This window comes from Hyperolius riggenbachi, chromosome 7 (assembly GCF_040937935.1).
Source record: "Hyperolius riggenbachi isolate aHypRig1 chromosome 7, aHypRig1.pri, whole genome shotgun sequence".
Taxonomy (NCBI): domain Eukaryota; kingdom Metazoa; phylum Chordata; class Amphibia; order Anura; family Hyperoliidae; genus Hyperolius; species Hyperolius riggenbachi.
The window spans coordinates 109668431-109693463 of NC_090652.1; the positions used below are offsets into that span (position 1 = coordinate 109668431).

General features: G+C 48.5%; 1 protein-coding gene across 1 annotated transcript in view; it reads right to left on the reverse strand.

Moving 5' to 3' along the window:
* Positions 1–10599, reverse strand: part of MAFK (MAF bZIP transcription factor K) — a 45626-nt gene extending 35027 nt beyond the window's left edge. The window contains exon 1 of the mRNA XM_068244504.1: positions 10476–10599. The gene's annotated coding sequence lies outside the window, so the exon portion shown is untranslated. The remainder of the gene's footprint in view (positions 1–10475) is intronic.
* Between the last annotated feature and the right edge of the window lie 14434 nt (positions 10600–25033).

Consider the following 25033-nt stretch of genomic DNA (forward strand, 5'->3'; position numbering starts at 1 on the left):
TATTGCACACTATAATCCTGTAAAAGAATCCAGGCCATAGGTAAAGATGATCTAAAGCAAAGAAGCGACAGCTGGCATTTTGACAGTTGCTATGTTATGATAACAAAGGTCACTAGAGATCAGAAAACTGCAAATTAAAAATGAACAAGGGATCAAACTCTGAATGCTGCCTATTTTTATTAGACGTTGCCAATTCCCTGGTTGTCATAACCTTCACCCTTTGCTCCATTACACAAAGCAGAGCTAAAGCACAAAACGAAAACCCAAGAAACAAATGCAGCTGCACCTATAGCTGAACCACAATAGTAACAATGGTCATGACATCACACGGTGGGAGGGGTTTCACCACAATATCAGCCATAAAGGCCCCCATGGTGATCGATTTGTGAAAAGGTAAAGATTTCTCGTGGGAAAGGGGGTATCTGCTACTGATTGGAATGACTTTCAATCCTTGGTTAAAGTTCCTTTTTAAATAAAGGAAAGACCACATTTACTTACGGTAAAGTCTTTTCCAGTAGTCTGAAGGACAGCACCCCCTCTTGAGACTTGTCTCCCCTCACTCACACTGGACGGGAAGCTAAAAGATAAAAATTTGCATAGCAGATATGCAGGCAGCATAAATACCCCCCAGCTCACCTAGAGCCCTCAGTTAATAAAAAAAGATTATACGGACGTTGGCTTCAATAAATAAAAAACAAAATAATCTGTATATTTACCTCAATATTTCCCACACTGGGTGGGTCGCAGGGGTGCTGTCCTTCAGACTACTGGAAAAGACTTTACCGTAAGTAAATGTGGTCTTTCCCAGAACGTCTTTCAGGACAGCACCCCCTCTTGAGAGATAGACAAGATGAAATCTTAGGGTGGGACGACTGCCTGTAAAACTTTTCTGCCAAAACTCAAGTCTGCACTGGATAGGACATTAAGCCTGTAGTGCCTGACAAAATTATTTTGACTGGACCAGGTGGCCGCCTTGCAAATCTGTTCAATGGATGCACCAGCCCTCTTTGCCCAGGATGTAGAGATACCCCTTGTCGAATGAGCTTTGATTGAAGTAGTAAGCAGTTTCCCCTGAGATCGGTATGAAGTAGTAATGGCTTCTCTAATCCATCTGGCCAATGTAGCTTTGGAGGCCTGCTTCCCCCTAGACACTCCCCCAAACAATACCAACATTGAATTCGATTTTCTCCATTCCTTAGTCCTTTCGAGATAATGAATGATACATCTTCTTACATCAAGACCAGGGGTCTCAAACTCAATTTACGTGGGGGCCGCAGGAGGCAAAGTCAGGATGAGGCTGGGCCGCATAAGGGATTTCACAATCGCGGCGCATCGCCGCCTCTGCCCGCCCCTCTCACTCTTCCTTCACAGAGAAGGGCGGGGAGAGGCGGCGATCCGTGCGGCGATTGACGTCAGGAGGGGCAGAGCTGAAGCTGAAAGCTCTGCCCCTTCCAGGAAATGCCGGCGGATTGCCCCCCGGGCGATTTGGGGGCTCTGCAGCCCTCGTTTAGCGGCAGGGATGCAGCAGATTACTTGGGAGCACTGAAGCGAACTATAAGGAAGCTTATGCCGGCGAGGGCCACAAAATATTGTATCGAGGGCCGCAAATGGCCCGCGAGTTTGAGACCCCTGATCTAGACAATGCAGACGTCTTTCCTTCTCATTGGATGGATTAGCGCAAAAGGAAGGTAGAAATATCTCCTGGGATCTGTGGAATTTAGATACTACCTTAGGAAGAAAGGCGCTGTCTATTCGATCATTCGCTGTAATTCGATCATCTGAAATAACACAGCATGGTTCCTGAATCGATAAAGCCTGGAGTTCTCCAACCCTTCTTGCTGACGTGATTGCCAGCAGGAAGGCGGTTTTTAAAGAAAGAAATTTATCTGAAATTTCCCTCAATGGCTCGAATGGTGGTGTACACATAGCTTGAAGAACTGTATTTAAGTCCCATGAAGGAATTCTGGATCGAACTACTGGTCGAATTCTCTTCAGAGCCTGAAAAAACCTAATAAAGTATTCTTCTGCTGCCAGTTTTCACGAAAAACACTGATCGCAGATGTCGGAACCTTCAAGGTACTGACACTTAACCCCTTTTGTAGTCCCTGCTGAAAAAATTCAAGAACTGAGGTAGATAAAGATATATCTAGGGATCTCTCTTTACACCAATTTGAATATACTGACCATGTCTTATTATAAATAGTCCTTGTTACTTTTTTACGACATTGTATTAGGGTCTCAGATAACTTATCTGAGAACCCTCTTGCTTTCAAGATTTTCCACTCAGCTTCCATGCCGTAAGGTGAAGAAGTTGTAGGTTCGGATGAAAGGCTATGCCCTGCTGTAGTAGATCCTGCCGATTCGGAAGAATAATTGGCTGACATACTGTCAATTTCTGTAATAACGTGAACCATGGCCTCTTCGGCCAAAATGGGGCTATCAGAATCATGTGAGCTTGATCCTGCCTGATCTTGTTCAGAACTCGTGGGATGAGAGATATTGTGGGAAACTGTACATCAGACCTGTTCCCCAATTTAGTGAGAAGGCATCCACTGCCCAGGGCTTGTCTAGGGGACACAGGGAGCAGAACTTCTGACACTTGGTATTGTCCCTGTTTGCAAATAAGTCCACTTCCGGGGATCCCCACTGATCCCTGATTTCCTGAAAAACTGCCGGATTTAGGGCCCAATTGTCCTGCTTCAGAGGGGACCTGCTTAGGAAGTCCGCCAACTGGTTGGCTGTACCCTTTAAGCGTCGGGCCCTTATAGACCTCAGATTCCTTTCCGCCCAATTCAGGATTCGTCTGGTTTGGGACCACAGTAACGAACTTCTTGTCCCCCACTGACGATTTAGGTAAGCTACCACACTGCTGTTGTCGGTTCTTATCAGTACATGACTCTGGGTTATGTCTCGACTGCAACTTTGTAGTGCCAACCATACTGCCTGAAGTTCCCTGCTGTTTGATGACCTGGCTCTCATTTTGTTGGACCACTGTCCTTGAGCTGGACGACCATCCATGTGAGCTCCCCAACCCCACAGACTGGCATCCGTTGTTATCACTGATTGAGATGGATAATGCCACAGCCGACCTTCTGACAGATGTGTGACATCTTTCCACCACATGAGTGAGACCTTTATACTGTAAGGAATGAATACTTTCTTGTCTAGGAGTTTCACATCCCTGTTCCATTCCTTTAGGATTCAAATTTGCTAAGTTCTGGCATGGAACTGACCCCACTGAATGGCCGGAAAGGCGGAAGTTAGAAGTCCCAGAATTGCCATTGCCTTTCTGAGGGAGATGTAATGGGCCTGCTGGAAAGAAGAAACAGCATTAAGTATCGCAGAAATCTTTCTCTCTGGCAACAAAATCCTTTCACTAGTAGTAGAAATATTGAATCCTAAAAATGCCATGAACTGGGAAGGATTTAGGGATGACTTAGACCAGTTAATAAGCCATCCCAAAGATTGCAACAAAGAAATAGTAGATTCTAGTTGCAACAACACTGAGTCTTTAGACTGTCCCCAAATCAATAAATCATCCAGGTAACTAAGAACCGATATGGACCTGCCCCTGATTACTGCTAATACTTCTGACAAAATGTTTGTGAAGAGCCAAGGAGCAGAAGAGATGCCGAAAGGTAGAGCATTAAACTGGAAATGTCTTACCTTTCCTTCCAGCTGCACTGCGAACCTGAGGAATTGTTGTGATCTCAGATGAATTGGGACGTGCAGGTATGCATCCTTTAAGTCCAGAGATGCTAGGAAGCAATCTTTCTGTAAGAGAGTTATCACAGAGTAAATATTGTCCATTCGAAATCTTCTGTATTTTATTGACTTGTTTAATTCCTTTAGGTTCAGGATGAATCGAAATTCTCCCTGAGACTTTTTTACCAGGAATACTGGGGAGTAAAAACCCAACTCCTGTTGACATTTTGGAACCTCCCCGATTACTCTTTTTTGCAGTAGAGAGGATATTTTCCTTTGAAGTGCTAGACCTTGAACAATGTCCTTTGGAGTTGGACAGACAAAAAACCTTTGAGGGGGTGCCTGTATGAATTCTATGCTGTACCCCTCTAAAATTATCTTTAATAGCCACTGATTTCCTGCCATGTCTCGTAAAAGTGGGTAATCCTTCCCCCCCACTGGGATGCTGGCGTCATTGTTTATTAGCCTGGGTTGAAGAATGAGGGGTAAAGTTTGATTTTCCCTTTTGCACTTTATAGGGGGCCCATCTTTTCTTAGTGGTGGTTTTATTATCCGACTCTGGCTTGGTGTTGGCACGAAAGGAACGTTTAGACTGAAAAACTCTCTTCCTAACAGGAAAATTTTTCTTGACGTCAGCTGTTCTCTCTAAGGTCTCATCAAGTTTAGACCCGAACAACAACTCTCCCTCACAGGATATTCCACATAGTTTGGCCTTGGAGGAATTATCCCCCTTCCAAGTTTTAACCCACACTCCACGTCTAGCTGAATTGACTAATGCAGTAGTCCTGGCAGTAAGGTTCACTGTGTCATCCGCTGCATCAGTCATATAGTTGGTGGCATTAAACAAATTAGGGAAATCTGTTAAGATTTCCTCCCTAGGTACCCCTGTGGCAATTTTATGTTGGGTCTCTATCAACCAGGTTTTTAGGGATCTACCAACAGCCGTGGAAGCAACAGCAGGTTTAAATGTAAGTGAGGAGGACTCCCAAGCTCTCCTTAGAAGGTTATCGGTCTTTTTGTCTATCGGGTCCTTAAGGTGCCCGTAATCCTCAAAAAGTAAGTCTGTATTTCTCGAAACTCTAGATAAAGCTGGATCAAGTTTAGGAGAGGGACCCCAGAATTTCTGATCCTCAGAGGAAAAGGGGTACCGCCTGTTAAGGGTCCTTGGCCAAAAAGCCCGTTTCTCAAGATTATCCCACTCTTTTCTTATCATACTTTTTAGAGAAGAATGGAGCGGGGAAAAAAAGAGGAATGAGGATCAGATAAGCCTTCATACATTTGATCCAACAGAGATAGAGATTTCCTTTCTGTCTCAATGCCCATAGTATTATGCATGGCAGATAATAAATCATTAATAAGATCATGTGAAAAAGCAAACTTCTGATTTTTCCCCGACTTTTCCCCCCCTTCATCCTCCGAAATGTCCTCAAAGGATGAAATTTCTAATTCTCCCTCAGATAGTTCAGACCCAACTGATTCCTCAGCCCTTCTCTTTCTAGAAACTGCTGTGGGAACTAAAGATACCGAAGGGGACTCAGGAGGGGGAATGGGATCTTCCGGTTGTACAACTTCCAAAGGGGCCGGTGTGGATGATGATGATGCTATCGCAGAATCCTTAATTTCCTTAATAGCTGTGGACATTTCTGATCTCATCCATCCCATTAGATCCTTAAATATTACAGGCGATTCATTTTTCACAATTTTATCAGTGCAATGGTGACATAATTTCCTGGTTGAAGAGGAAATCTTTGCATTGCATAATGGACATTTTCTTTCTCCCTTAGAAGAAGATGTAGAAGCAGAAGTAGATGAGTGATGCTGGGAGCTTGACTTGTCCTTTTAGGCTGCAATAAAGCATAATATGGCCTAAATTAGTGCAGATCCCTACATCCCTATCATACCCCACACGTAAACATATTTCCCCGGTATTAGAGCACCCCTGTGCCGCTTACCAGAGAGGGTTCAGTGCCAGACTCAGCAGATTCCAGCGGAGCGGGGCCTGCAGCGTCCTCCATGTTGCCAGAAAGGTGGGAACATGCACTGCTTTCATTTAAATAGTATTGGTTGATTACCTGATCAGTGTGGGGTAGGTCCAGGTGCACCGAATTCCGCCTGCAAAACAGCGCTTCCTACTTCCGGTCACACGGGACGCAGCGCGTGACGCACTTCCGGTATCCGCCCGGAACTTTTCCTTTGCGCGCCTATGCGCGTATATAGAAGCTGCCAGATCTGGAGAAGCCTCCTCCACGCTGTCCGAGCTGCACGCCGGCTCCCCTGACTAGCTCTATCTGCAGTCCGCAACAACGCTGCCCCTGCCGCCTGACAATGATGGCACCTGCGGAGGATCTCCAAGCATCCCGTCCGGGACAGAAAAAACAACTGAGGGCTCTAGGTGAGCTGGGGGGGTATTTATGCTGCCTGCATATCTGCTATGCAAATTTGTATCTTTTAGCTTCCTGTCCAGTGTGAGGGAGGGGAGACAAGTCTCAAGAGGGGGTGCTGTCCTGAAAGACGTTCTGGGAAAGAATGTTTTGTGAAACAACCCCAATGCTTAATGGGGAGCTTTATCCATCAACAGAGATCTTCTTGGTACCCTCGTTTCTGGAAATTCCGCTGTATGACATCATGCACATGAAGAAAAATGCCTGGCCGCCAGAAAAGTGAGGAAGAGTGATGCAAAGGAGCATGATGCTGCACATCTTGAGTTTCAAAAACAATGCAGGTGAGAAGGGCTTTGGCACAAGGAGAATGTATCTCACAGCAGCTGGTCTCCACTCATATCCTCATATGGCGATGGACGGGGTACTCCTTTAACCTTTTGACCACCGCGCATTGTTATCTTGTGCGAGATAACAGTGCAGCGGCACACAAGCCGGTATACCTGCCTCCTCATGCAGAGTATCGCAGGGAGCGCTGTAATATTTACCCGATCAGGTACACAGCATCAGGTCTCTTCCTCCCGGAAGCCGCACTGTATGCCGACATGCTAAACTGTATAACATGTGACGGCACTTGTTCGTTCTGATTTTTTACAGGAAACGCAATGCAGCCATCATTTTTAACACCCAGGGCAGCTCTATAGCAATTGAAAAATGCATTCTATAAACGTGGTTTATTAAAAAAAAAAACCTTTCATTTTTCCTCATCTTTTTACATTCAAGGGTGAAAATAGGCACCTCTTCCGTCTGTGAAAGGACTTGGGGACGCTGAGCAACTGATGGAAGGCAGATAAGAATTCATGTCAGACTTAAATGACCACAAACAAACCCTGAACCTTCCCCAATGTACTTCAAACAGAAAGCATTAGTCACACTTGAAGAATTTCACACCTATCTTGGATAATGGCAGTGGAAAAGTAGCAGGGGGTTGAACTTCTGAAACATGGTAGCCCTTTCAGCTATTTGAAGACTGGAGCTGCTTAGATCCCTTTAACAGTTTCACAGCATCCGAAATTTGTTTTTCTTACCCAAGCCTCATTTTTAGCTGCACAGAAGAAAACTGCCCGGGCATTTTCCCCCTGATGCTGTGCAAAGCATGATGGGATTTCTGATGTTCTCCTTCTGTTTTGGTGCAAAATTGTTTTTTTAAATTCTAAATTTGAGATTTGATTTGAAGCCTAGCGCACGCAGCTGGGAGGGGTGATCAGGACACAGGGCAGTTGGAACTGTGTCTCATGCTCCCTGTCACCTCCTTTCAACCACAGCATTTCTAGTAAATGTATAAAGTTATAATAAAATGTACATAGACATAGACTTAGGTTTTTAAATAATGTAGCACTAGTATTATTACAACAGTTCTTAGACTGAAAATCCTCAGCAGTGGCAGCAAACAATATGGGGAAAATGGATATTACAAAACAATGGTAAAAATGTAACGGCTGTTCGTTTTGCTGACACAAACTTACACATGATCTAAATCAGTAAATAGATGAATCAGCATACCAAAGCCTGCAACTGAGACTAAACACACGGGACTAAGCAGAAGGCATTAGCTCTACCAAGTGCTGCAATTCTCAACACCTAAAAATAACGTCACTGAATGAAGCCCCTTAGCTTGGTAATTCCTGGACAGGCAATGTCCTCCAGCTGCTGAAAACATGCAATGTGACTTGTCACGACACCAGATATATTGTATGTGCTTCCTGTCTCTTATATAACTACTGACAGACAACTCATATTGTACATCTATTAAGTGACAGCTCATATTGTAATTGCTTCCCCTTTACAATATGAGCTAACACTCAGTACTAGGTATCAGCTGTTGTCAAATCCTTATTCTTCCATCTAAAAAATATAGCAAAAATCAAACACCTTATGTCAGCTGAAGACCTACCTACATTAGTTCATGCATTTGTACCCTCCTGTCTGGACTATTGCAATGCCCTATTCATCATATCCCCGGATAAGGTTCTGTGGGGGACATTTATCAAGTGTTGGAGACAAAATATTAGTAGGTATTTAGAAATCCGGGCAGAATTGTCTCAGACATTCTAAGAAATCACTAAATAGTGCAGATTCCTTCATAAACTGTTAATAGGAGGAGTTAGGAAGGTCTCTCAGACAGCGCAGTGTGAGGGAAATTGCTGTTGCTGAGGTAACCAACACATCTGTTGTCAGCAGGCTCTGTGTGAGGGGGAGGAGCCCTTCACAGGTCATGTCTAGCCTGCACTATCTGTAGAACGGCTATTGAGCACTTCTTAATCTGCAGCAGTTTAGGAATGGATTTGCACTTTTCTTAACTGTAGTGTAGCTCTAGAAATCCACACTAAACTGACACTTATGTAGGCTTTGGGAAGTGTCTTACTATCATGCAGAACAGTTCCTCTGCTGGTTAGAACAGTTTTAGAAGAAAAAAATGTTGGTAATGCTTTGATAAATCTGACCCAGTGCCCCTTACATTTAGTACAGAATGCAGCAGCCAGACTCCTATTCAATGCCAACCCCCCCAGCTCACACATCTCCCCAATACTGCAAACTCTATACTGGTTGCCAATAAAATGGAAACTACATTTTAAGGTCTGCCTCAGCGGATCTATTGGCACTAAACATCCCTCCATGCACCCTCCGCAAACAAAAATGAAAAAATACACTATTTCTCCAAATCCATAGCCTATAGTTTTAAAATAAAAACAGTGCTACTGTAGATAAAACCAGGTATCCAAAAAAGTGGTCAGCACCTCTAAAAAAGTAGCTCTTTTACATTAAAACATAGCTCTTTATTGAAAAATTCTTCAAATTCATAAAAGTAGATCAAAGCATGGGGCTGAATTCCAGCGACAGCCCACTGTTTCAGACTTCACAGCCTTTCTTCAGGCTGGACTGTCCAGCCTGAAGAAAGGCTGTGAAGTCTGAAACAGTGGGCTGTCGCTGGAATTCAGCCCCATGCTTTGATCATCTACTTTTATGAATTTTAAGAATTTTTGAATAAAGAGCTTATGTTTTAATGTAAAAGAGCTACTTTTTTTGAGGTGCTCCCACTTTTTTGGATACTGTTGCTGCCGTCTAAGAGGTACTGAGGGACGATTGGTCATAGCACTCCATTTTCTTTTTTTCTTCTTCTTCTTGAAGCCGTGGGTGCTGATCACAATTGAATTCTGTAGATAAAACCCACACATTTGCTAGTTTGTCTTGGCTATCACAACATTTATATTATGTTCCTGGTACAATGTATGGTGACAATATATTATTTGGAAATAAACATGTGTTTTTGTAGTCTATTGATAATTACAAGCCTTATTTGTTAAACTAATAGTACTATACCCTCATGACATACGTATTAAAAAAAAAAGCTGAGTACTAAAAGTAACTATGTATTTTTATCAAAATACTGTCACTTTGGCTTTTTTTCACAAGTGTTTGATTTTGGTATCTATGGGGGAAGAACAGGGGGCAGAAATTTGAATAACCATACTCTTTTCTTGAAATAAAACACTGTATCAGATAAAACATAATAAATAACTGATTTTGTATTATGCTACTGCAGCATGCAAAACTACAGTTTTGTCAGATCCCTAGCTTTATCACTATGCCCATCTTCAAAGTTTGAAATTATGATTATATTACGCTTACTGCACACCGTGCAGAGGTTCAAAGTCAACGGGAATTTAAAACCTTTTTTTTAACTCCGCAAATCTGGGTGTACTGCGCATGAACAGCCCAGCCACCCTGTTGCTGGGAGTGTTCAGGCAACCAACGCTCCCACCAGCAGGAGCGCAAGCAGTCGGACTGCAACTGCGCCAACACAGGTGGCATTACAGAGTCGCCTAGCGAAGGATCCAGGCAGCCTGGAAATACAGCATAGGATCAATTAGCCTGAACAGGGCTGGAAGTAACCCCAGGTATGTATAATTTTTGGGGTTATTTTTGCCATCTCAGGTACATTTTAAAGTTGCAAAGAAAGAATTGAATCATGCAACAGTGAAGAGGAAACTCCCACAAACAAAGCATTTACCAGTGATGACAGATGACTGGATTCAGCCATATGGAAAGCAATGCTGTCGCATTGTTTACAGCCTGAGCCTGCAATACACTATGTCACATGTCATGTCACTGAGCTGACAGAAGCAGGTCAGGGATCAGTGTTGGAAGGTCAGTGGCAGCTCCCCTGTGATGATGCCGCTGCTGCTGCACATCCCAGCATGCTCTGACAACAAGGCAGCAGCCGGAGAATGCCAAGCTGTCAGTGCATTGTGTAACAGCAGGCCTCCTGACGCGGCTGCAGCCCGACTGACAGCTCCTCTATCACACCGGCACCCGCCGTACAGCGCTCACCTGCCGTGCCGCGGCGGGCTCACACGGGCACCGGAGCCGGAAGTTACCGTGCGTGTAACCGACTCTCCGCTCTCACCAGCACCGTCAACACTCCACTTCCGGGAACTCTGCCGCACGCGTGACGTCTTCCACGCGTCAGCCGACGCTCCTCCCCCTTCAATGACCCATTCATTCGAAGGCTAGGGGTGACGTCACGTGGCGGGAAAATTTCACGTGCTGGGGCTTCCAGGCAGGCAGATGTGTTGCTTGCTTCTGCGAGCTGACGTGCGTGCATGTCCCAGCATGCTCTGCGATGTTGTAGTTGTAAAATAAACTTTTAACTGAATAAACAAATGCATTAACTTACCTGGGGCTTCTTCCAGCCCCCTGAAGTTTTCCTGGTCTCTGTCCATCATCTGCTTGAATATATGCAAGGGTACAATGGTTAATTTGCATATATTCAGCAGTGATGCCTGGGAGACATCTCAAGCTCACTCCAACCTGAATTATCGCAAATTCTGTTTTAAGAAAGCAAACTTGTTTTTCTGTGCCCCTTTAAAGAGAGTCTGAAACGAGAATAGATCTCGCTTCAGACCTCATAGCTAGCAGGGGCATGTGTGCCCCTGCTAAAACGCCGCTATCCCGCGGCTTAACGGGGGTCCCTGTCTCCCCAAATCCCCTCCGTAATGCGGGGGAGCGCTTCCGCATTGGGGCAGGGCTAACCGCCGCAGCCCTGCCCCACGCGCGTCTGTCAGTGCGTATCTCCGCCTCTCCCCCGCCCCTCTCAGTCTTCCTTCACTGAGAGGGGCGGGGGAGAGGCAGCGATGCCCGTCTGATAGACGCGCTGTGAGGCAGGGCTGCAGCCGTTAGCCCTGCCTCTAGGAAGGGCTAATCTGCGACCAAGAAGACGACCAAGGTTTGCGGGGGGGGGGGGGGGGTGGGTTGGGGGGACAGGGAGCCTCGTTCAGCCGCGGGATAGCGTCGTTTTAGCAGGGGCACACATGCCTCTGCTATATATGAGAGCTGAAGCGAGATTTAGTCTCGCTTCAGTGTCTCTTTAAGGGATGAATAGACTGTGGTCCTTAAAGGGATACTTAAGTCAAGGGGCAAAAATGAGTTTAACTCACCTGGGGCTTTCCTCAGCCCCCTGCAGCCGATCTGTGCCCTCGCAGCCCCGCTCTGATGCTCCTGGACCCGCCGGCGGCGAAGCGTTCCCATGCCTGTCGGCCGGTGACGGCGAAACCGGAAGTCGCAGCTGGCGGGTCCAGGAGCATCAGAGCGGGGCTGCGAGGGCACCGATCGGCTGCAGGGGGCTGAGGAAAGCCCCAGGTGAGTTAAACTCATTTTTGCCCCTTGACTTAAGTATCCCTTTAAGTGGTTAAAGGGGGCTTAGATGCTTTCCCAGTTAGCGGAAATTGACACTTTGTGATAAAACAACAATAAAAATCAATTTCCGCTAACTTGTGACAAAATATAAATGCTATGAACTCGTCATACACCTAACGGAATACCTTGGGGTGTCTTCTTTCTAAAATGGGGTCACTTGTGGGGTTCCTATACGCCCCGGCATTTTAGGGGCCCTAAACCGTGCGGAGTAGTCTTGAAACCAAATGTCTCAAAATGACCTGTAAAATCCTAAAGGTATTCATTGGACTTTGGGCCCCTAAGCGCAGTTAGGGTGCAAAAAAGTGCCACACATGTGGTACCGCCGTACTCAGGAGAAGTAGTATAATGTGTTTTGTGGTGTATTTTTACATATACCCATGCTGGGTGGGAGAAATATCTCTGTAAAAGACAGTTTTTTGATTTTTTTTTTACACACAATTGTTCATTTACAGAGATATTTCTTCCACCCAGCATGGGTATGTGTAAAAATTCACCCCAAAACCCATTATACTACTTCTCCTGAGTACGGCGATACCACGTGTGACACTTTTTTTGCAGCCTAGGTGCGCTAAGGGGCCCAACATCCTATTCACAGGTCATTTTGAGGCATTTGTGTGAGAAAGCGCGGAGGAGCCGTGCCATGAGCCAGCGGCAGGCGGCTCCTTCCGCACACAGCGCCCACTCGCACAGAGAGGCAGCCGCCTCCTCGCATCATGAGGCGGCTGTCTCCGTGCAGCACATGACGGAGCGCGGTGAAACCGCCGCGTTGGACGCGGCGGTTAGCGCGCATGTCCCCGCTGCGGAGACACCGCAGAGCGGGGCTGCTGTGGCTGGGACTCGTAGTCCCTCAAGGTTTAGAGTGACGCGCGCACTCAGACAAGTTTTATGACGTCCAGGAGGGAGTCAGCTGATCAGGCAGGTCAGCTGACTCTAGCTCCGTTCCCCATTGGTCCAGCAATCAGGGAGGTGCTGGAGGACACCTAGGTGTATATATACTGCTGGCTGTTCACTCGTTGCTTGTCTGGCGTTGCGATCACATATGTGGGAGCACCCAGATCCGTAGTCAGATCCGTTAGTGTGCCGGGACCAGCTGGAGCTGTAATCCTACACTAAGCTAGATTCTGTTGATAGCTTAAAGTACTAGTTTGATTGTGATTTTCTGTTATGACCTTTGCCTGCCTCGACTATCCTCCTGAACTCTGACCTTGTACCTCGTTATATCTGATACCCTGTTGCTGAACCCTGCCTGTACTTTGACTCCGCCTCTGCCTCCTGATTTTGTACCCCGATATATCTGATACTCCGTTGCTGAACCCCGCCTGTACTCTGACTCTGTCTTTGCCTACTGATATTGTACTTATCTGTCCGTCTGTATACGACCCGGCTTGTCCGACCTCGAGAACCGAACTCACGATTGGAGGCGGTTCCCCCATCCTGTTGGTGACACTTCCTCCTGAGTGTCACCTTCGGACTTCCCTTCCCACTGTCAGTCTGACTCCTCCCGTCTTGGAGAGCTCAGATCTGCGGAAGGAATCTGTGCAGTCCTCCTTGCTGCACTGAGGCTTGTCCTCTGTATTACTGTTGCACCAATCACAACACTCTACTCAGGTGAACAGAGGTTAGCTAGTATATTGGATTATCGGTGATACTGCAGATCACATATAATCTGGTATACGTCTGTATTTCCTGTGATACTGCAGATCACCGGTAATCAGACCTCTCTGTGCTTCACCGATCGTTACAGAACGCCAGACCACAAAACCGATGGAATCACGCGCTGATCCTCTGACTGTGCTTGCCACTTCGGTGGATAACATTCATCAAGCACTGGGCCAGCACAAAGCCTTAATCGATGCTCTATCAGGCTCTGTGAAAACCCTCCAGACGTCAGTTGATTCAGTGCGATCCCCTCATAGTGATGACATACGTATGCCTGTACCTGATAAATTTTCCGGCCACAAGTCTGACTTCCGGAATTTCGGGAGTAGACTGTTGTCGTATTTCGAGTTGAGACCCCGATCCTCGGGGACTGAGACCCAACGGGTCATCTTTATTAAAACTTTGTTGACTGGGGACTCCCAGTCCTGGGCATATAACCTGCCTCCTACCGATACCGCTCTGACCTCGGTAGAGGAATTATTTAAGGCCATGGCCATAATCTACGACGACCCTGACCTTGCTGCGTCCTCAGAGCGGAAGCTCAAACTTTTGCGGCAAGGCAGAGGTTCGGTCGAGGATTATGCGGCGGAGTTCCGTAGGTGGTCATTCACCTCTAGATTTGATAACTTCGCCCTAATGGATTATTTTTTGTCTGGGTTGACGGAGGAGGTCTCCGACTTAATGTTAACCGTTGAAACAAAATGGGTAAGTCGGCACTTGCTGTATACTGTCATTTATTCCAAAGGTGGTAATACATCATTTCACAAAAACATTGTGGAGGAGGTAAACATACCGTATAAGAAGGCTGTATGTGGTGGGTGGGTGCTGGGCACAGAAGAGCCTGACGGCCGTTTCGCGCTATATACGCGCTTCTACGGAGGCTATCCGTAGAAGCGCGTATATAGCGCGAAACGGCCGTCAGGCTCTTCTGTGCCCAGCACCCACCCACCACATACAGCCTTCTTATACGGTATGTTTACCTCCTCCACAATGTTTTTGTGAAATGATGTATTACCACCTTTGGAATAAATGACAGTATACAGCAAGTGCCGACTTACCCATTTTGTTTCAACATATGCATCTTCTGTCCACACGCAAGCCTGAGCACGCTGTCTGCACCTAAGGTTTAAGAAGGCTGTTCCCCCCTGCCGCTTCCCTCCTAGCATGTGTAGTTAGCTGTAGTGCCGTCTCTTTTTTCTTTTTTCTGCTTGTGTTGCACTTAATGTTAACCGTACCCGAGCCCAAGACAGTTGATGAGGCCATATCATCGGCCATTCGAGTAGATCGCAGGCTACGCCATCAGAGGCAGGCCAGGGGCAGTCACCGTGTCAGGGTGACTTCGTATGCGGCACCGGTTGCTGCATCCTCTGTAACAGCATCTCCGCCTGTCTCACCCTTTCCGGCCTTGCCTCCACCAGAGCCGATGCAAATTGGTCGATCAAAACTGACCCAGGTGGAGCGAAGGCGGAGGATGACGGAACAACTGTGCCTATACTGTGCAGAGGCAGGACATAGGGTGCGAAACTGCCCCAACAGGGCGGGAAACGGGTCTGCCTAGGAGTAGTGGGGGGTGACACCCTAGGCACACAAACCTCACCCCTTAAAGAGAAAAAATTACTTCTCCCTTGTACGGTCACATGGGATGATAAGTCTGTTGCCACTGAAGCTTTTATTGACTCCGGCTCAGCGGCTAACTTTATGAACTTTGAGTTTGCTCAGGAGTTGGGTCTACCACTCACTCCCGTGAGACCCCCCATTCAGGTCACGGCAGTTGACGATTCCCCTTTGCAGCGGAATCGTCCCCTGTCACAGACTCCGCTTGTGAAGCTCACCATAGGGGTATTGCATGGGGAGCAGTTACAATTTTTTGTTTTACACATGTCCACCTCCACTATTATCCTAGGCATGCCTTGGTTGCAGGTTCATTCCCCGCAGATAGACTGGGCCACAGGACAGTTGACAGCATGGTCACCTCATTGTTTCCAGCAGTGTTTGGGGAGACTGACATTAGGTCTAACTAAGGTACAGGTGGAAGGTATACCGGAACAATACTCAGATTATGCCGATGTGTTTTGTCCCAAGGCCGCGGATAAATTACCCCCGCATCGCCCATTTGACTGTCCCATTGACCTTCGTTCCGGTTGTATGCCTCCTCGAGGCCATTTATATAACTTATCTGGCCCCGAGAAACTCGCCATGCAGGAGTACATCCGTGAGAACTTGGCAAAGGGCTTCATCAGGCCGTCCCGGTCACCCGCTGGGGCAGGCTTCTTTTTTGTTAAAAAGAAAGACGGGGGTTTACGGCCTTGCATCGATTATCGTGGCCTCAATAAAATCACAGTGAAGAATCGCTACCCGTTACCACTCATAGACGATTTGTTCACACAGGTCACTGAGGCTAGGATATTTTCAAAACTGGATTTACGGGGGGCATACAACCTTGTGCGTATAAGGAAGGGCGATGAATGGAAGACGGCCTTCAATACCCCTGATGGGCACTACGAGTATAGGGTGATGCCCTTCGGTTTGTGTAATGTCCCGGCCGTCTTCCAGGAACTCATCAATGAGGTTTTTCGGGAGGTGTTGGGAAAGTTCGTTTTAGTCTATCTAGACGACATTCTCATTTTTTCTAACAACCTCCCGGAACACAGAACCCATGTCAGGATGGTATTAGACAAACTGAGGCAGAATCTGTTATACGCCAAACTCGAGAAATGTATTTTTGAGGTCACGTCGGTTGCCTTTCTGGGGTATATAATCTCCACCTCAGGTCTGTCTATGGACCCTGTCAAGGTCTCCGCGGTCCTGGAGTGGCCGCAGCCGGTGGGGTTAAAATCATTGCAACGGTTCTTGGGGTTTGCGAACTATTATAGAAGGTTTATTAGGGGTACTCCACAGTAGTCGCCCCTCTCACTAGCCTTACTAAAAAAGGGGCAAACACCACTTATTGGTCTCCTGAGGCCTTACAGGCTTTTTCTAAGTTAAAGGGGTTGTTCTGCTCAGCACCCATACTCAGACACGTGGACACTTCTTTTCCGTTTATTGTTGAGGTAGACGCCTCGGAGATCGGGGTGGGGGCTGTGCTGTCCCAGCGTTCTGGTCTCCAGGGTAGACTACACCCGTGTGCCTATTTTTCCCGAAGGTTCTCTCCGGCAGAGAGAAACTACGACATAGGCAACAGGGAGCTCCTAGCCATCAAATTGGCCTTCGAAGAGTGGCGTCATTGGCTAGAGGGAGCTGAGCACACTATCACGGTTTATACAGACCACAAAAACCTGGAATACATCAAGGGGGCTAAAAGGTTAAGCCCAAGGCAGGCTCGATGGTCGCTATTTTTCTCGAGATTTACATTTTTGATCACGTATACGCCAGGTAGTAAGAATACCAAGGCAGACGCACTCTCTAGGTGTTTTGAGCCGGAGACAGCACAGCCCTCTGTTCCCGAGACCATTGTCCCACGAAGTGTGGTGTTAGCCGCCACCGAGACTTGGGAGGACTGGAAAGAGACCTTGAGTCCTTTTCAGCAGGATATCCCGGAAGGGAAACCAGATGGGGTATTATTTGTTCCGTTACCATTCCGTCTCCAGATCTTGGAGATGATCCACTCTCATAAGAACGCGGGACATCCTGGAGCGTCTAGAACGCAAGATCTCGTGGCCAGATGTGCATGGTGGCCTTCGCTAGCCGCTGACTGCAAAGAGTTTGTCAGGGAATGTGCGGTGTGCGCGAAAAGCAAGCCCTCCCGGCTTGCATCTGTGGGTACTTTGCAGCCTTTGCCCACCCCGAGTGAACCATGGACCCACTTGTCCATGGATTTCGTGGGAGAGCTTCCGAGATCTGAAGGCATGTCAGTTATTTGGGTGGTGGTTGACCGTTTTAGTAAGATGGCCCACTTCGTGCCTCTGAAAGGACTCCCCTCGGCCCAGGAACTGGCCGATTTATTTATCATCCATGTCTTCAGACTACATGGCATTCCAGAAGACATAGTATCCGATCGGGGAGTCCAGTTTGTTTCGAAATTTTGGAAGGCATTCTGTCACCAAATGGGCATGAAATTGTCATTTTCCTCGGGGTACCACCCACAGACAAATGGCCAGACGGAGAGGGTCAACCAATCGTTAGAGCAATTTCTGAGATGCTACGTTGCCGAGGCACAGAGTGATTGGGTTAAATATTTACCTTATGCAGAATTTGCCCACAATAACTTAAAGAGTTCGTCCTCAGGTTTCTGTCCATTTCAGATTGTGACAGGTAAACTGCCTAAATTCTCCCCATTGCCAGTTGCGGCCACTCCGTTCCCAGCCTTGGAGGCGTGGCAAAGGTCGTTTAAGGACATGTGGTGGACCATCAAGAATAATCTCGTTAAAGCATTTCAGAGTCAGAAAGGTCAGGCTGACAAGAGACGCTCGTTAGAGTGGAAATTCCAACCAGGAGATTTGGTTTGGGTGTCAACCCGTCACCTGACCCTGAAACAACCCTCTGACAAACTTGGTCCCAGGTTCGTGGGTCCATTCCCAGTTGCTAGGAAGATCAACGATGTCACATATACCGTTGATCTTCCCACCAGCATGCGTGGAGTGAGGTCCTTCCACGTATCACTTCTCAAACCCGCAGTCCAGGTGGGCCCCACTCCTCCTCCTCCTCCTCCTGTCTTAGTCGATGCCCAACCCGAGTATGAGGTGGAGAAGATCATAGACTCACGTTGGAGCGGTTAGCGCGCATGTCCCCGCTGCGGAGACACCGCAGAGCGGGGCTGCTGTGGCTGGGACTCGTAGTCCCTCAAGGTTTAGAGTGACGCGCGCGCGCACTCAGACAAGTTTTATGACGTCCAGGAGGGAGTCAGCTGATCAGGCAGGTCAGCTGACTCTAGCTCCATTCCCCATTGGTCCAGCAATCAGGGAGGTGCTGGGGGACACCTAGGTGTATATATACTGCTGGCTGTTCACTCGTTGCTTGTCTGGCGTTGCGATCACATATGTGGGAGCACCCAGATCCGTAGTCAGATCCGTTAGTGTGCCGGGACCAGCTGGAGCTGTAATCCTACACTAAGCTAGATTCTGTTGATAGCTTAAAGTACTAGTTTGATTGTGATTTTCTGTTATGACCTTTGCCTGCCTCGACTATCCTCCTGAACTCTGACCTTGTACCTCGTTATATCTGATACCCTGTTGCTGAACCCTGCCTGTACTTTGACTCCGCCTCTGCCTCCTGATTTTGTACCCCGATATATCTGATACTCCGTTGCTGAACCCCGCCTGTACTCTGACTCTGTCTTTGCCTACTGATATTGTACTTATCTGTCCGTCTGTATACGACCCGGCTTGTCCGATCTCGAGAACCGAACTCACGATTGGAGGCGGTTCCCCCGTCCTGTTGGTGACACTTCCTCCTGAGTGTCACCTTCGGACTTCCCTTCCCACTGTCAGTCTGACTCCTCCCGTCTTGGAGAGCTCAGATCTGCGGAAGGAATCTGTGCAGTCCTCCTTGCTGCACTGAGGCTTGTCCTCTGTATTACTGTTGCACCAATCACAACACTCTACTCAGGTGAACAGAGGTTAGCTAGTATATTGGATTATCGGTGATACTGCAGATCACATATAATCTGGTATACGTCTGTATTTCCTGTGATACTGCAGATCACCGGTAATCAGACCTCTCTGTGCTTCACCGATCGTTACAATTTGGTTTCTAGACTACTCCTCACGGTTTAGGGCCCCTAACAAGGGCGTAGGGCCCGTGGTCGCAGCGGTCGCCTTGGCGACCGGGCCCGGCTCCTGAGGAGGCGGGGGAGGGGCCCGGGGGGCCCATCTCCGTTTGGAGGGCCATGCGCCCGTTCGCGCTGGTAGGAGGGAGCCGCAGCCGCGGGGAGGGCAGCCCGACCTCTTCCTCCCTTCCTCTCCCCGGGGCCCCCCCTCAGATGCAGAGTAAGCGGCTAACGGAAGCGCTATAGGCAGAACTCACATCCCTGCGTTCCACTCGCCGCTGATCTCCTCTCTGGCTGGCTCTGCATAGATGTTGTTACACACGCAGCTTCTGGCTAAACAGGAAGCTGCGTGTGTAAGCATCTATGCAGAGCCAGCCAGAGAGGAGATCAGCGGCGATTGGAACCAGGGCCGGAGGTGAGTTCTGCCTACAGCGCTTCCGTGAGCCGCTCACTCTGCATCTGAGGGGGGGGGGGGCCCGGGGAGAGGAAGGGAGGGAGAGGTCGGGCTGCCCTCCCCGCGGCTGCGGCCCCCCCCCCCCTCCATTATGGGGACGGGCAGCTACCTAATCTATCCTGGGGGGCAGCTACCTAATCTATCCTGGGGGGCAGCTACCTAATCTAACCTAATCCTGGGGGGCAGCTACCTAATCTATCCTGGGGGGCAGCTACCTAACCTATCCTGGGGGGCACCTACCTAATCTAACCTATACTGGGGGGCAGCTACCTAATCTATCCTGGGGGCAGCTACCTAATCTATCCTGGGGGGCACCTACCTAATCTAACCTAATCCTGGGGGGCAGCTACCTAATCTAACCTATACTGGGGGGCACCTACCTAATCTATCCTGGGGGCAGCTACCTAATCTATCCTGGGGGGCACCTACCTAATCTAACCTAATCCTGGGGGGCAGCTACCTAATCTAACCTATACTGGGGGGCACCTACCTAATCTATCCTGGGGGGCAGCTACCTAATCTATTCTGGGGGGCAGCTACCTAATCTAACCTATACTGGGAGGCACCTACCTAATCTATCCTGGGGGCAGCTACCTAATCTATCCTGGGGGGCAGCTACCTAATCTAACCTAATCCTGGGGGGCAGCTACCTAATCTATCCTGGGGGGCAGCTACCTAATCTAACCTAATCCTGGGGGGCAGCTACCTAATCTATCCTGGGGGGCACCTACCTATTCTAACCTAATCCTGGGGGGCAGCTATCTAATCTATCCTGGGGGGCAGCTACCTAATCTATCCTGGGGGGCAGCTACCTAATCTATCCTGGGGGGAAGCTACCTAATCTATCCTGGGGGGCAGCTACCTCATCTAACCTATACTGGGGGGCACCTACCTAATCTATCCTGGGGGCAGCTACCTAATCTATCCTGGGGGGCAGCTACCTAATCTAACCTATACTGGGGGGCAGCTACCTAATCTAACCTATACTAGGGGGCACCGACCTAATCTAATTTATACTGGGGGCACCTACCTATCTAACCTATACTGGGGGCACTTACTTATCTAACCTGTATTGGGGGCACCTAGCTAGCCTATACAGGTGGCAACTAAACTGGCTACCTATATTGGAGGCACCTACCTAACTAACCTATACTGGCGGCACCTACCTATCTAACCTACGCTGGGGGCAACTATTCTGGCTACCTATATTAGAGGCACCCACCTAGCTAACCTGTACTGGGGGCACCTATCTATCTAACTTATACCGGCGGCGCCTGCCTATCTCACCTATACCGGGGACAACTATACTGGCTTACCTATGCCTGACTACCTATACTGGGGGTACCTATAGCTGGCTATAGGGATTTTGATATGTGTGTGCATCCGTCAGGTGTTGTCAGGGGAGGGGGGGCTGTTGTTGCCGGGGGGGGGGGGGGGGGGCCCACATCCAGATTCCGCATCGGGGCCCAGAGGTTTGTAGCTACGCCACTGGCCCCTAAAATGCCAGGGCAGAATAGGAACCCCACAAGTGACCCCATTTTAGAAAGAAGACACCCCAAGGTATTCCGTTAGGTGTATGATGAGTTCATAGAAAATTTTATTTTTTGTCACAAGTTAGTGGAAAATGACACTTTGTGAAAAAAAACAATAAAAATCAATTTCTGCTAACTTTTGACAAAAAATAAAATCTTCTATGAACTCAGGGGGACCTGAGGGTTTGGCCAAGTGATCAGGAGCCCACACGGGGCAAATTAGGGCCTGATCTGATGGGTAGGTGTGCTAGGGGGTGACAGGTGGTGACAGGAGGTGATTGATGGGTGTCTCAAGGTGTGATTAGAGGGGGGAATTGATGCAAGCAATGCACTGGCGAGGTGATCAGGGCTGGGGTCTGAGGGCGTTCTGAGGGTGTGGGCGGGTGATTGGGTGCCCAAGGGGCAGATTAGGGACTGATCTGATGGGTAGCAGTGACAGGGGGTGATTGATGGAAGATTGATGGGTGATCAGTGGGTGATTAGATGGCAGAACAGATGTAAACAACGCACTTTGGAGGTGATCTGAGGATGGGTCTGCGGGCGATCTGATGGTGTGGATGGGTGATCAGATGCCCGTAAGAGGCAGGTTAGGGTCTGATCTGATGGGTGGCAGTGACAGATGGTGACGGGGTAATTGACGGGTGATTGACAGATGATTGACAGGTGATTACAGGGGAGAATAGATGTATACAGTACACGGGGGGAGGTCTGGGGGGTCTGAGGGTGTGGGCGGGTGATTGGGTGCCCTAGGGGCAGATAGGAGTCTGATCTGATGGGTAGCAGTGACAGGTGGTGACATGGGGAGATTGATGGGTGATTGATAGGTGATCAGTGGGTGATTAGATGGCAGAACAGATGTAAACAATGCACTTTGGAGTTGATCTAAGGGTGGGTCTGCGGGCGATCTGATGGTGTGGGTGGGAGATCAGATGCCCATAAGAGGCAGGTTAGGGTCTGATCTGATAGGTGGCAGTGACAGGTGGTGATTGACGGGTGATTGACAGGTGATTACAGGGGAGGATAGATGTATACAGTACACGGGGGGGGGGGGGGGGGGCTCTGGGGAGGATCTGAGAGTGTCGGGGGGTGATCAGGAGCCCCCGGGGGCAGTTTAGGACCTTATAAAAAAAATAGCGTTGGCAGATAGTGACAGGGAGTGATTGATGGGTGATTAGGGTGGTGATTGGGTGCAAACAGGGGTCTGGGGGGGTGGGTGGGATTGGCGGGGGGGGGGGGGTCTGAGGGGTGCTGTGGGCGATCAGAGGGCAGGGGGGGGGCAGGATCAGTGTGTTTGGGTGCAGACATGGAGGGCTGCAGCCTGCCCTGGTGGTCCCTCGATCACTGGGACCACCAGGGCAGGAGGCAGCCTGTATAATACACTTTGTATACATTACAAAGCGTATTATATACTGTACATGCAGCAAATCAGTAGTTAATTACCCGCCGCCGCCGATGGGCATATTGCGGTCGTTTGGGCCCAGCCCTTGTCGCCACCCATCGGCTGTGAGCGGTCGGCCAAAGGTTAAATGCAGGTATAGAGTTTGCCATAACGACTTCCTGGGTCCCTTATTATTCAAAATGAGTGTCCCAATAAATACGAAGGAGGCACTCAAAATGGCTCAGAAGCCTGGGGCTCGCTATCCCGTCCAAACTTCTGTCTGGGGCCCGAAGGGGGGGGGGGGTGTCGGGGGTTGTTTGGGGGGGCGTGGTTAGTGGCGGTAGCAGCCCCCCCCCCCTTTTCCCCTTTCCCCGATTTTGAGTGTGGTATATAGGTAAGTAAGTAGGTATCTAGGTATAGTTGCCCCCAGTATAGGTAGCTAATACAGTTGCCACTGTATAAGGACTATAGTTGCCCCAGTATAGTTACTTAGGTAGTATAGTTACCCCAATATAGCTAGTATAGTTACTCCAGTATAGCTAGTATAGTTACCCCAGTATAGCAAGTACAGTTAGCCCAGTATAGCCAGTACAGTTAGCCCAGTGTAGCCAGTACAGTTAGCCCAGTATAGCCAGTACAGTTAGCCCAGTATAGCCAGTACAGTTAGCCCAGTATAGCCAGTACAGTTAGCCCAGTATAGCCAGTACAGTTAGCCCAGTATAGCCAGTACAGTTAGCCCAGTGTAGCCAGTACAGTTAGCCCAGTATAGCCAGTACAGTTAGCCCAGTATAGCCAGTACAGTTAGCCCAGTATAGCCAGTACAGTTAGCCCAGTATAGACAGTACAGTTAGCCCAGTATAGACAGTACAGTTAGCCCAGTGTGACCAGTACAGTTAGCCCAGTGTAGCAAGTAGAGTTACCCCAGTATAGCTAGTATAGTTAGCCCAGTATAGCCAGTACAGTTAGCCCAGTGTAGCCAGTACAGTTAGCCCAGTATAGGCAGTACAGTTAGCCCAGTGTAGCCAGTACAGTTAGCCCACTGTAGTAAGTAGAGTTACCCCAGTATAGCCAGTACAGTTAGTCCAGTATAGCCAGGACAGTTAGCCCAGTATAGCCAGTACAGTTACCCCATTATAGCTAGTACAGTTAGCCCAGTGTAGCCAGTACAGTTAGCCCAGTATAGCTAGTACAGTTAGCCCAGTATAGCCAGTACAGTTAGCCCAGTATAGCCAGTACAGTTAGCCCAGTGTAGCCAGTACAGTTAGCCCAGTATAGCCAGTACAGTTAGCCCAGTATAGCCAGTACAGTTAGCCCAGTATAGCCAGTACAGTTAGCCCAGTATAGCCAGTACAGTTAGCCCAGTATAGACAGTACAGTTAGCCCAGTGTGACCAGTACAGTTAGCCCAGTGTAGCAAGTAGAGTTACCCCAGTATAGCTAGTATAGTTAGCCCAGTATAGCCAGTACAGTTAGCCCAGTGTAGCCAGTACAGTTAGCCCAGTATAGCCAGTACAGTTAGCCCAGTGTAGCCAGTACAGTTAGCCCAGTGTAGCAAGTAGCGTTACCCCAGTATAGCCAGTACAGTTAGCCCAGTATAGCCAGTACAGTTAGCCCAGTGTAGCCAGTACAGTTAGCCCAGTATAGCTACCCCAGTGTAGCTGGGATAGGTGCCCCCTCCCCCCACGGCCGCCGCTCCTGTTACCTTATGAGCGGGCCGCCGCTTCCTTTCTTATATTCCCCATAGCCATACTCCTCTTTGCAGCATCTTCAAATACAGCATCGCGTCCCGCGGCTGCTGTAAAGAAGGAAAGGAAGCGGGACAGCGGCTTCCTGTAGCGGCGATATGCAGGGAGAAAGGCCAGATCCGCCTTGGCCCATCAGAAAACTGCCCACGGACCACCAGTGGGCTGCGGCCCGGTGGTTGGGGACCCCTGCTTTATCGTGTGTGGAGAGGTGACCCACAGAGGGATTGAGCACCGGCGAAGTAGGCCTAATCAGGCTTACCTACACAGTGAGCTTGCAGCTACATTTTTGTTTGTTATTCAAAATTAGTGGTCGTGTCAAATTGCAGCAAGCATGGAGAGGCTTGTTTGTGTTTTCACTTTTAACATTTTTTAATCATTAATGAATGCTTGCTGCTACAGTATTTGCTGTAGCAGCAGTCATTCACTTTTGAACTGATTCACACATGCACAAGCGTTGTTGCCATATGGGAAAGCATAGCGGCGGCTTTCATTCATCCGGGAACTTGAAATGGTTAAAAAAAAATATTAATAATTAGGTACACCTGTTAAAATCTAGTGTGTGTACCGGTGTCCCTTGATAAATATCCTATGCCTGAGCCCATTGTTCTTTTCTTCACCCAGCCTGCCAGAAGCCACTCCATTATCCAGCATCCATCCAGTTGACCCTCCTACCTCCCCCATGGCATTAGACTGCATCACTAGCTTGTTGGCTAGTAAAGCAT